The sequence below is a fragment of the Pelobates fuscus genome, chromosome 4 (assembly GCF_036172605.1).
Source record: "Pelobates fuscus isolate aPelFus1 chromosome 4, aPelFus1.pri, whole genome shotgun sequence".
Taxonomy (NCBI): domain Eukaryota; kingdom Metazoa; phylum Chordata; class Amphibia; order Anura; family Pelobatidae; genus Pelobates; species Pelobates fuscus.
The window spans coordinates 29,762,801-29,774,985 of record NC_086320.1 but is presented as its reverse complement, the minus strand read 5'-3'; the positions used below and the strand labels follow the sequence as shown (position 1 = coordinate 29,774,985).

The following is a 12,185-nucleotide window of genomic DNA, read 5'->3' as shown; positions in this document are numbered from 1 at the left end:
TCTTTGATATGTGTTGCCAATGGGCTGCGCTATCTCTTGTTCTTATTTCGAAATGTTTGCGTCTTTTTTGTAATGGGTGGTCGCTCGGGTTGCAGGGATAGAGTCGATAACGCATTACTTAGACGATTTTCTGTTTGTGGGCCCACGGGAGTCGGATGACTGCGTAGTGCTCTTAGATTCCTTTCGAGACGTCGGAGGGTGTGCCAATAGCGGTAGAGAAGACGGTAGGCCCAGTGGGAGTCTTGTCCTACTTGGGTATTGAGGTGGACACATGGTTTTCCGTTTGCCGGACGAGAAATTAACTCACCTGTTACGGCTGGTGGATTCGGTGAAAGGGGCCAATAAAGTACAGCTCCGGCAGTTACATTGGAGGGATATTCGGGGATTGTCATGGGACGGGTTATACGCCGAGCTGGTGCAGCTACGACGCTGCGTGTCAGGGCCAGTGACCTTGGTGGTTCACGCGGGCGGGAACGTTGTCGGACGGCGGCGGTCGGTGGACCTGGTTCGTGCGATGCGGCATGACGTGGCCCGCTGCTTTGCGTTGTTCCGGGACCTGACCCTCGTCTGGTCCGAGATCGTTCCGCGCCCGGTCTCGTGGACCGGGTCTCATGGTAAGGCGTTAGAGCGCTATAGGCGTAAGGTTAATATGACCATGTCCCAGTTTGTGCGCCAACTGGGGGGTATAGTGGTTAGGCACTTCGAATCGGAAGGTGGTGGTGCACACGGACAACATGAGTGTGGTCCATGTGATCAACCGATCTACGTCTTCGTCTCCTCCGGCGCCTGTTACTGCTTAGCTTAGTGTCACGATTCGGGAACCTAACACGCTAACAGGTCACAGATAGTAAAGGGTGCAGTACCGGTCCTTAGAATGGCCGGGTTAAGCACACTAAGAATAGTCAGGAGACAAGCCAAGTAAAGGGAGCCAGAAAACAGGAGAACGTGAAACAAGCCGAGGTCAAAGGAATGGAGAAAGCAGGAGAATCGGAATAACAAGCCAAATACGGTAACCAGAGAGACACACAAGCAAAAAGCAATACAGGTATCAAAGACCACAACAGGGCACTGAGAGACAGGAAAGGTAAGTATTTAAATCCTGTGCTTAATTCTGATTGGATAACTTCCAATCAGAATTAACAATCACACGTGGGGGATATCTATACCTCCCACTGTGATTATTGTGCTGCAGCTTTAACACTGGGTCACGTGAGTGACCCCGGCGTTCAGATATTTGTGTCGGCTCCTAGCGTGCAGCGTTATACATGCTGACGCTGGGAGGATGGCGCGAGCGGCATGTCAAGAAGAGAGGACGACGCTCACTGACACTTAAGGGTGGAGGGGCCCGCGGAGCCCTGACACTTAGCACATAATTTGTGGTTGGTTGCGCGCCATGTGCCTGGGGAGCAGAACATTATAGCCGACTCTCTCTCTCGGTTTCAGTGGGACAGGTTTCGAGTGGCGGCTCCAGAGGCAGCACGGACTGGAACCTCGTGCCCCGTGGGCATATGGGACCTGGTTTCCACCATTTGAGCCAATGGTGAGGGAGTCGCTATCGGAGTCAACGTGGAGGTCATATTCTGCAGTATGGCGGAAATGGAAGTGTGTCTGCAAGGACAGAGAGGCGTCTTCGGACGAAGGTAGGTTGGGGGCGACTCTGGCCTTCTTGGAGTTACTCTGCGAAGAGGGTAAGTTGGCGGCGCAGCAGTTATGGTTGTATGTTATTTTCGTTGTAGGTCCTTCTCCTCGATTTGTCTGGATCGTGGGACATTCCTTTGTTTATTGGGCTGCTAGTCGTGCTGAGACTAGACCCTATGGCCGTAACCTCGGTTTATCGTACGAGGTAGCAAGGGTACGTTGGAGGGGTATTCGGGGATTGTCATGGGACGGGTTATACGCCGAGCTGGTGCAGCTCCGGCGCTGCGTGTCAGGGCCAGTGACCTTGGTGGTTCACGCGGGCGGGAACGTTGTCGGACGGCGACAGTCGGTGGGCCTGGTTCGTGCGATGCGGCATGACGTGGCCCGCTGCTTTGCGTTGTTCCGGGACCTGACCCTCGTCTGGTCCGAGATCGTTCCGCGCCCGGTCTGGCGGACCGGGGGTCATGGTAAGGCGTTAGAGCGCTATAGGCGTAAGGTTAATATGACCATGTCCCGGTTTGTGCGCCAACTGGGGGGTATAGTTGATAGGCACTTCGAGTTGGAAGGGGTTAATGATGATGTGATGAGACGGGATGGTGTTCATTTGTCCCCCATTGGGTTAGATATTTTCAATATGGGACTACAAAGTGTAATTGAGGCGGCGCTGTCGGCAAGGGGGTGCGATGCCCGCACAGCGTGGTGCGCGAGGTGGGCATCGCGGTGGCGGGTTTCCCTGGACAGCGCAGAAGAAAAAAAAGGAACTTTGGGGAGACGACAGCCTGCACGGAGCTGATGGCGAGGAGCCGGCTGTCGAGGCTCATGGTACAGAATTTGGGAGAACTGCCTGTTGGAAAACACCCAACAGCTGGCAGAGTTGGACTAAGTTAAAATTGTTATATTAAATAAAGCTGTGGCCGTTGCCCTTATCCACAAGAATGAGGTGTCACCTGTATTATTGGGGGGCAACGGGTTTTTGGTCGGGGACTGGTTGGGTCAGCAGTCATGCGAATTATATGATTTATTAGGGATGAAAACAGTCACACACATTCTGCAGAACAGTCACTAAGCAAAATCTTATATGAGGAATATGGCTTCTCTATAGAACACAGATGCAAAACTTGATGGTGTTTAATTCCCAGAGTTATTTGCATGATAAAGATGGCCAGCCAAAGAATCATGGGACTTGTAGTTCACCAACATCTAGGGGACCAGATGCCTGGTCTTCTATACGGAAAAGAAGTGGGTCAAGTATCTTTGCCTGTATATGCCACCATTTTCTTTCTGCCTTAATAATGAGAATCTATGAAGAATCCAGCAAGACCTTGAACATTTTCGACAGATCTTCCGGAACACGTGAAGAAAGATCTCCCAAACATCCATCGCACAGGGCAAGGCTTTTTGGATCATGTGTGAAGGCTGATGGATTAAAACAAGGTTTTGCATAATTTTACCTTGCCCCAAAGGAATATATGAAACTATTTTTTTTAATTGCATCAGAATTTTTTGAAGTTCTTACTCAATTTGAAGGCGGTTTTACAAACAAAGACTTAAAGGACCACTATAGGCACCCAGACCACTTCAGCTCAATGAAGTGGTCTGGGTGCCAGGTCCATCTAGGGTTAACCCTGTCTGCTGTAAACATAGCAGTTTCATAGAAACTGCTATGTTTACACTGACGGTTAATCGAGCCTCTAGTGGCTGTCTCACTGGCAGCCGCTAGAGGCGCTTCCGCGCTTCTCACTGTGATTTTCATGTGATTGAGAAATGCTTTCCTATGGACTGATTGAAAGCGCGCGCATGCGCATTCAGCCGGTGACGTCGGAAGGAGGAGGAGAGTCCCCAGCGCAGAGGGAGCCTGACGCTGGAGAAAGGTAAGATTTTAACCCCTTCCTCCCACTTCAGCCCAGCGGGAGGGGGGCCATGAGGGTGGGGGGGACCTATTAATACTATAGTGCAAGGAAAACAAGTCTGTTTTCCTGGCACTATAGTGGTCCTTTAATCTGTATATAATAAACGCAATGATTCACCCTAAATCATGTCCTTACTGGGAACCAGTTCTCAAGTTACACAGTCCTTTCTCATCTTTTCTTGAAGTACTGTGCTTGTCCAAATCCATCTATTTGTTCCAGGTATAATGTTTCTCTTTTCTGGTAGGTCAATAGGATTAGAATGTGCATTACGGAGCTCCGCAGCAACAAAACTCACAGTGATAAGAGAAGTATATGAGTGAATCACCGATTAATAGAACAATAAAGATTTAAGTTGTGTTCATAAGGTATAAAATACAGAGCTCCACTGCAATAAATATCAAAATCACAAGAAAAGTGTTTAACTGTATCAGAGTTCTCCGCAACAATGAATTGCCCCATTATGCGGTGTGTATGAGTATGTCAGACTACAATGTGTAGTGTTTATGGTTTGTATTAATGCGTTATGCAATATGTATAAGTGTTTGGATTTCACGTTTTATTTTGTTTCCGCCGATCTCCATTACGTGAATGACAGAGCAAAGAGTAAGCAGCAAACTCCATCCTTTTAACATTTCTTAATATTAGGTTTACCTTTTACTATATTTAATTGATGTGTATTTGTGAGATGAGGGAAAATAAAATTAAAAATAGAAATTCACTGCACTTTTCGTGCAAATTATTTGCCTCCACTGACAGCTTCCTGTCGGTTACCGTTATAAGCTTTGTCCTTTACACCTGGTAGCATACTCTATATATATCATATAGCACATATTGACCGCCCTCACCCAAGGGTAAGTGGGCCTGGGAGGCTATAGGAAGCGGTGGGGAACGATCGAATGAAACAATCTTATCCCTGTAAGAGGAAGCTTGCTCTCCCCTCTTTCCTTCCCTCTGTGTGGTACCACCCACCTCCCTTCATTAAATAAATAGCTATTTTTTTTAATGTTAGAAATCCCCTCTCTCCACAACCCTCGATCGGCTTCCCAATGTGTAGGGATGACGTCAGTAAGTTTCAAACCTTTTTTCCCCCAGGTTTTAAGAGGGTAGGTAGGACCGGTTAGTAATGCCCAATACACTTTTAGTATCAGATCACCAGATATCAGAAGTAATCGGTGTGACGTCAGTTTCATTAGCCTAATCGAAAGGGTTAAACCAATATAATTCTATTCGAGAAGCATATAGACTTAATTTGCTGTATATTTTGTAAATGTTACCAACACAGTCGTCTATAAAGAATGGGAATTACAGCTCTTGGAAACCATGACCTCATTTAGGAGAGGTGTCTCAACACCACTTCATCAAGGAGATTTACACTTATATTTATTTTTTACAAAGATATAAAGAGAATATTTAGTTAAACTTCTAAGCACAATATGAGCTAACTTGCAATAAACCGATGTTCAATTTAACACAGTACAGATAAAATAGTCAACTGGACATGCAGGGGTACATTATGATCCTGCATCAGTAACTGATCAGAAAAAGTTTCCTGAATTCCAGCCGAAAGCATTAATCAAAGACATTGCAATCCAATCATCCAGGACCATTTAACTGCCAGTAATGCGGCTCAACGTAACTGAGGAGCAACCGGCTTAACTCGTGATTTACTTTTTAATATTGCAATTTGGAGCCTGATAGTCTAATATGCCAAGGTGCAAGGCAAACAAATATATTAAAAAAAAATATTATAAAAAAAGTATTTCAACTACATCACAGGGTTACGGAGAGTCAAATGCATTAATAATTCTAATAGACGACAGGTGTGTCATTAAAGGGACACTGTAACTGCTTCAACTCATTGAAGTGGTTATAGTGTCTAGAGTCCCCTGGTACTGTCTTTCCATTCAGCATTAAACGGTTTTTAATGATAAATGAGAATAACCAGCAGGCCATTCCCTCTGTGCTTCTTGGACTAATTAGAAAGCATTCGTTTGAGCAACAACGGCTCTGGTGATTGTCTTAGAGTGTCAGCTGACCGCTTGTAGCCTATCACACTGCCCATTGCTGGTACAAATTGGTATGGCAAGAAGGAACTATGTAATCTCTGCCTTAGCCACTAAGGGACAAGCAACCAAGGACCCATATATAATATTAAAATGCCTAAAAATAGGGACTCCAGGCACTATAACCAATTCATTGAGGTGAATAGTCATATTGAGTTACAGTGTCCCTTTAAATTAGTTTCTATATGGATATTATAGTGTCAGTAGAGTGTGTTTCTTTAAGGTACCTATAAATTGACATGCGTAGTTGTTGTGATTGATTTTCCTAGTTTATGTTAATTAGAGTGCTTATTTGCCTTTAATTTGTCTAATTGATTAACAATAACTCGTTAATGAACTTTGTTTGCACACGTCATTAAGTCGGGGATGGTGGTTGTCATTCGTTCTGCTTATGTGCTGGGATTCTTGCTAATTGATACACAAGTGTTTATAGTGTCTTGTCAATCTTTTTATGTGTTGAATTCAATAAGTGTCCAATGGCTCTGTTAAAATATTGATAACTCCTTTTTGAAGGATTGTGATTAACAAGTGTTTGAGTTTATATTACCCATTGTCACCAATCAGATTAAGACTCAAAAGTGTGTCAAAAAGTATATATACCATTAGAAACCATCATCACATACAAGCGTTATTACGTCGCAGTAGCAGGAACGTTTTATTGACTTGTATATATAAACGTTTCTCCAAATATTCTGGGTCCATGTGAATTTATGCTTATACACGCACAAGATTTCAATATTTGTATCTATGGTATCAGAAAAAGAGCTAAAGTATGGATACAAACTGGAATAAAACTGGGGTTGACGGACTGCCTGGATTCTTCGACTGCAAAATGCTGAAACGGGATTTATAATCACTATAGTACCTATAGTCCATGTATGTACCACTGAGAAGGCTTGGATGCCACAGAATGCAGGTAGGAGAACCAAACATCTAGCACTCCATCCTTCTCTTAGCCTCAGTGCTGTAATGTGATATTTTCAGGGGTATCTTTTTCAACTCCTTATCGAGCTGTCGTATAGATGGTACAGGAGAACCTTTCCCAGAGTAAAATATTGATCTTCCAACTGACTCCGCCATCATCAAGCATGTGTTCTGCATGTGTCATGCCATGATAGGAAATAGCTTAAATCCCAGCATAAGTATAACACATATTGTATATAACAGACCACCTTCAATGCTTCATATAACTAACAAACCAATGCATCAATTTGCTAAAGCCAAAGGCTTTACAAAGAAGAAATCCTTAGATCACAAAGGGAAGAAGTAATCCCTTCTACACATTGGCCTTATTCTAGCATATAGGAAGAAAAACAATGCAGAGATGCTTGGGCAGGTTTGTGTTGGTCCATCGGCCAACGTTGCATGAATATACAATGATCTGCTTTTCAAGACATAGGCTATGTTTGATGGTCAATGGAGAACAACAATAAACACACCGATACATTGCTTTTGCATTTACACAAATTGTATAAAGAACTGACAAAAAGAAAATCTATTTAACAAAAAATATAGTTATAAAACCCCTTTAATTGCAAAAGTGAACGAGGAAGAGAAACTCGTTACAAATGATGAAAAAAAACAATGTAACAACAACCTGGGATTTATTATCTGCGGATTAGTAGATTTGTCAAGACAGTATCTATTGAAAAAAAAAAAAACTGAAGTGCAAAGAACGAAAGAATCCCCATTGATTAGACAAAGATAAGTCTTAGAGTGAGAAAAAATAAATAAAATAAAAAAACGTATAACTGTGTCCAAAAATCTCTGCTCTCTAGAACAAATAGTGTTACTCGGATACTTGGACATTTAAAATATGTAACTTGCCCTGTGTAAACCATTAGGGTATTCGTGATCTTCTATGGAAGTTGTTTATTGTAGGAAAGAACTACTTTGTTCTTTGTGACACGGCAGAAATCCGATAATATCCCGCAAAGCAGAAAACTAGTTATAATAAGGAGACATTTTGTTCCTGGTGCAGTGGTGCTTAATTTCAAAGCATTGTCATGAATATCAAATCCATCATTCATTTAAATTAACAGATCAATTATGTTTGGGTACTGATCATTTATCAGATGAATTATTTAAAAGCTTAGTAAAACTTCACTAATAACCTTCAAAACTCTTAAGCTATTTAAGCAAGTTCACAAGAAAATACAAAAATCCCTGTAACGAAAAAGGCTAACCAGCTATATAAACAATCCCCTCTCTTCTATCATGATGAACATGCATTTCCTTTAAAATAATCAATGCAATAAAGGAATATCATTCATTTCAACAATGAAAATATACGAGGTCCGTCAACATTTCGTTTGACTTTAACAATGATTGCAACTGATACAGTATTAGTAGCATTGAGACTTGCCATATGGCATATTGACTATCCCACACGTTTAAGCAAAGTCCCACTGGTTTTACTTGTGAATAATTATTAACTATAAGGGATGTTATCATCCATAGATCATACATGACAGTGTTCACTTCACTACATGACAGGGCTCACTTCAAGTAAGTATTCAAACTTAATGCAACACTCCAAGCACCAAAACAATTTAAATGAAATTGTTTTCGTGCCAGGCTGCCCCTGGAGCCACTCTCATCTCAAGGGGTTAAACCGTTCTTGAATCAATCAGTGACTCCACATTCACTAAACTGGCTTGCACGGAATCATAACTTTTGCAAGCCAGTTTATTGAATGGATAATCGCTGATTGGCTAAGAAGTTGTTTTGGCGCTTGCAGTGTAGCTTTAAAGCGGCACTGTCATGCCGAACTTACCTTTCCCCAATCTCTTCCCCCTCTCTCAGGATCTGTTATTCTTTTCTTCCTGTCTTCTTTAGTTTTCTTTAAAATCATAAGACAAAGTAGGGACTCTTTGCCTTATGGAGGATTCCTCCGCTTGACCAGCTCAGACCAGCGGAGGAGCAAAGTATGCTTCATTTCCGCTGGTCAGAGCAATTTTCCCATGATCCCTAGCGTTCCTCCCTGTTCCCACAATGCTTCCTGTCAGTATTGCCGAACGTCCTGTCACTTAGACAGAACGCCGGCAAAACTGCCGAATTGCATCCTAACAGAATGAGAAGAGTTTCTCCATTGGTGTTAGGATGCAATTCGGTACTTTGATCGTATCGGAATTTCATTCAAATGAATGAAACTCCGATCCTATTCATTGCCGCGGCTGCATCTTGCAGCCGCTTAGTAGATAACTCCCTAATTCCCACGGTATCAGGGAGCTATCTACTAAAAGGCTGAAAGACCTAAATTGGTATTTCAGCCAACTTTACTAATACTAAGTAAAGATTACTTAGTATTAGTAAATAATATGCCCCTACTTGCTATACCGCGAGTAGGGGCATGTCTAGTAAGCAGTGAGCAGCCTGTGGCTGTGGCTGCCCCCCTATTGTTTTATTAGGGCCCCCACCCACCGCGCAGGGGTGGGGGCCAGGGGGGGAGGACAATAGGTCCCCCCCCCTTATTGTTGTATTAGGGCCCCCTCCAACCGCGCAGGGGTGGGGGCCAGTAGGTCACCCCCCCTTATTGTTTTATTAGGGCCCCCACCCACTGCGCAGGGGTGGGGGAGGAGGACAATAGGTCCCCCCCTTATTGTTTTATTAGGGCCCCCACCCACCGGGCAGGGGTGGGGGCCGGGGGGGAGGACAGGAGGTCCCCCTTATTGTTTTATCAGGGCACCCACCGCTCAGGGGTGGGGGCCGGGGGGGGAGGACAGTAGGTTCCCCCCCCTTATTGTTTTATTAGGGCCCCCACCCACCGCGCAGGGGTGGGGGCCAGGGGGGAGGACAGTAGGTTCCCCCCCCCCCCCCTTATTACCATTTTTTTTTTTACAGTGAGCAGCCACAGGCTATTCCCTTGTGCTATTATGGGGGTCATATTGACCCCCATAGAGTGAGGGGGGGACCTGGGGGGCTTATGAAGTGGTGGGGAGCACAGCTCCCTGCCGCTTCTATAGTTACATATTACAAGGAGGGAGCTGCGTGCCGGTAGCTCCCTCCTTGTAATAAACTGAACAAACAAACTAACACTGATACTCAGTGTTAGTTTGTTCGTCTGATTTTTTCTATTAATTCATTCGTCTGATGAATGAATGAATAGGTGAAATTCCCGTTCGCATGTCCAGGTGTTTCACTGGGCATGTGCGGGAATCTCACAGTCTGTGTAGTGTGGGTAGATGACGTGTCCCACAGGGACTTCACCTACCCACACAAAGATGGCGGCGCCCTGAATATAGATCAGAGCAGAAGATAAAGAATAAAAAATAGGTAATGTGGGGGGCTTAGGGGCATTTGGGGGTGACTAGGGGGTCGATTGAATGCAGTGGAGGCGGGAGGGGGGTTAAAAAAAAAAACGGGATTCGTCATGACAGTGCCGCTTTAAGCTATAAACTGTGTCAGTAAGTGAGGATGCGCTAGCGAGTATGTGCAAGAGAACAGCTCTACGTTTGGGGGAATTCCCCCAAACATAGACCAGTTCACCAGCGCAGGGAATCCCGCTAATCTATGTTCGGGGAAACTTCCCCGAACATAGATTAGCTCACTAGTGCAGGGAATCTCAGAAGTCTATGTTTGGGGAAAATTTCCCGAACATAAACCAGTTCTCTAACTTGGGGAATCACCTAGAATCCCTACGGTAGAGAACTGGTCTAAGTGCGAGCCATCGTAAAACAGCTCTGCTAAGACTGAACTGGATTACAATGGGAACTACTTTTTTTTTTTTTATATGTTTAATAAAGAAAATTAAGCCTCGGATGAAAAAAAGGTCAATAAATTATTTAGGTCATTTTCAATGATTTATTCGATAGCACAATCTACAGGTCCACTAAAATTGAGAAATAGGTAGGCTGACATTAAGCACAGATGACATTAAGATGATTCAAAAAAAAGATTGGACAACCAACCAGGGCTAGATTAAGAGCCCATTGAGCCTGGTTCTGACAATTATGATGAGCCTAATTACAGAATCTCATCGACAGAAAAAACTAAAACAGTCATACCTCCCAAGCGTCCTGTATCTGGTGGAGGTGGTGCTGGAGGGAAACTCACAGGATATAGCTTTAAGAAAACACATACCGTATGCTAATCTCTCGCTTTTATCTTTCATGTAAATCCACACCTCCTAACAGCAGTGTCTGGTATAGCAGGATTTCAGGGGGGAAAAGGGTGGGCCACTGACGCGAATCATGTAACCAGAACCGCGCAAAGGGGCGAATATGCCGGGGCGTGTATGCCTCAAGAATTCTAAGACCAGCATGGCATGAATGCCTGTCAATCATGCAGGCTGGCCAAGTAAGGATATACTTTGCAGACAGCACCCTGAGTTTGACATAAATGAGTCTAATGATGCGCTCGCTCTACTTTTTCTAAGGACTGTCCTCTAGCACTCGCTGGTCCTCTCCTCTACTTACCTTCTTACTAGCAAGCAGAAGCTCCTGGTATATAGTCTGGGACAGAGAAAAGGTGTATGAAGTGAGTGGAGAAGAAAGAGAACATGCCACAGTGTTAGAGAGAATGAAGCAGCAAGATTATTAGCATAGTGCGCAAAGTTAGCTTTACCTTAATTAATTTCATTGCCAGCCAGTCCACACAAGTTTTGTTCCTCTACATCCCTCTTAAGTTTCCATACTTAAGCAAGAGCATGTGAAGAGTCATAAAGACTCTTTTTTTACTTAATGGGCCTATCCATGGGCATGGGTCTGGAGCTGCAGCTCCATCAGCCCCTATATTAATCCGGCCCGGCAGCCAACCACATAATATACACAAATGAGTCTCTTTAAATTGTTAGTCGACCAAAGTTGCAACACCCAGTATTTTAGCCACAAAAAAGGGAAATGTGCCCTTTATAATTTTATAACAACTAGAAAAAATATCCTTATAATAGGAAAATATTCTGACACATACATTTAATATACCTTTTCAGTTTCTTTAGCAGGCTTATAGTTATTCTTCAATATTCTTAACTTCTGTGGTGAGTCCAGTAATGGCCAAGTCCTATTTGAAACAATGAAAAGAATAAGAGTTTTAATAATGTAAAATGTTTTCATATATATTAGAAAGTAAATTTTGTGACAGACACATTTGAATTTTACTCTATTTAAGGAAAACTAGAATTAAAACGTGTTGTGGTTAGTGAAACAAAGGACCATCTGTCAGAGCTATGTGGGTGTAATTTTCTCCAAAATTCATGATGCACAGGGTAGTTTAATATCTGTGTCTCCAATATACATATCCCTCTCTCCCAGATCCCAGATCTGTCATGATTTCACTACAGGCTCAATGTTTAAAGGACCACTCTAGTGCCAGGAAAGCATACTCGTTTTCCTGGCACTAGAGTGCCCTGAGGGTGCCCCCACCCTCAGGGACCCCCTCCCGCCTGGCTCTGGAAAGGGGAAAGGGGTTAAATCTTACCTTTTTCCAGCGCTGGGCGGAGAGATCTCCTCCTGCTCTCCTCCTCCGATCCTCCTCTTCTCCTCCCCGTCGGCTGAATGCGCACGCGCGGCAAGAGCTGCGCGCGCATTCAGCCGGTCACATAGGAAAGCATTCATAATGCTTTCCTATGGACGCT

General features: G+C 43.9%; 1 protein-coding gene across 1 annotated transcript in view; it reads right to left on the bottom strand.

Moving 5' to 3' along the window:
* ST3GAL1 (ST3 beta-galactoside alpha-2,3-sialyltransferase 1) overlaps positions 1-11,611 on the bottom strand; it is a 49,525-nt gene extending 37,914 nt beyond the window's left edge. Inside the window, exon 1 of the mRNA XM_063450255.1 lies at positions 11,533-11,611. The gene's annotated coding sequence lies outside the window, so the exon portion shown is untranslated. The remainder of the gene's footprint in view (positions 1-11,532) is intronic.
* Positions 11,612-12,185: the final 574 nt, after the last annotated feature.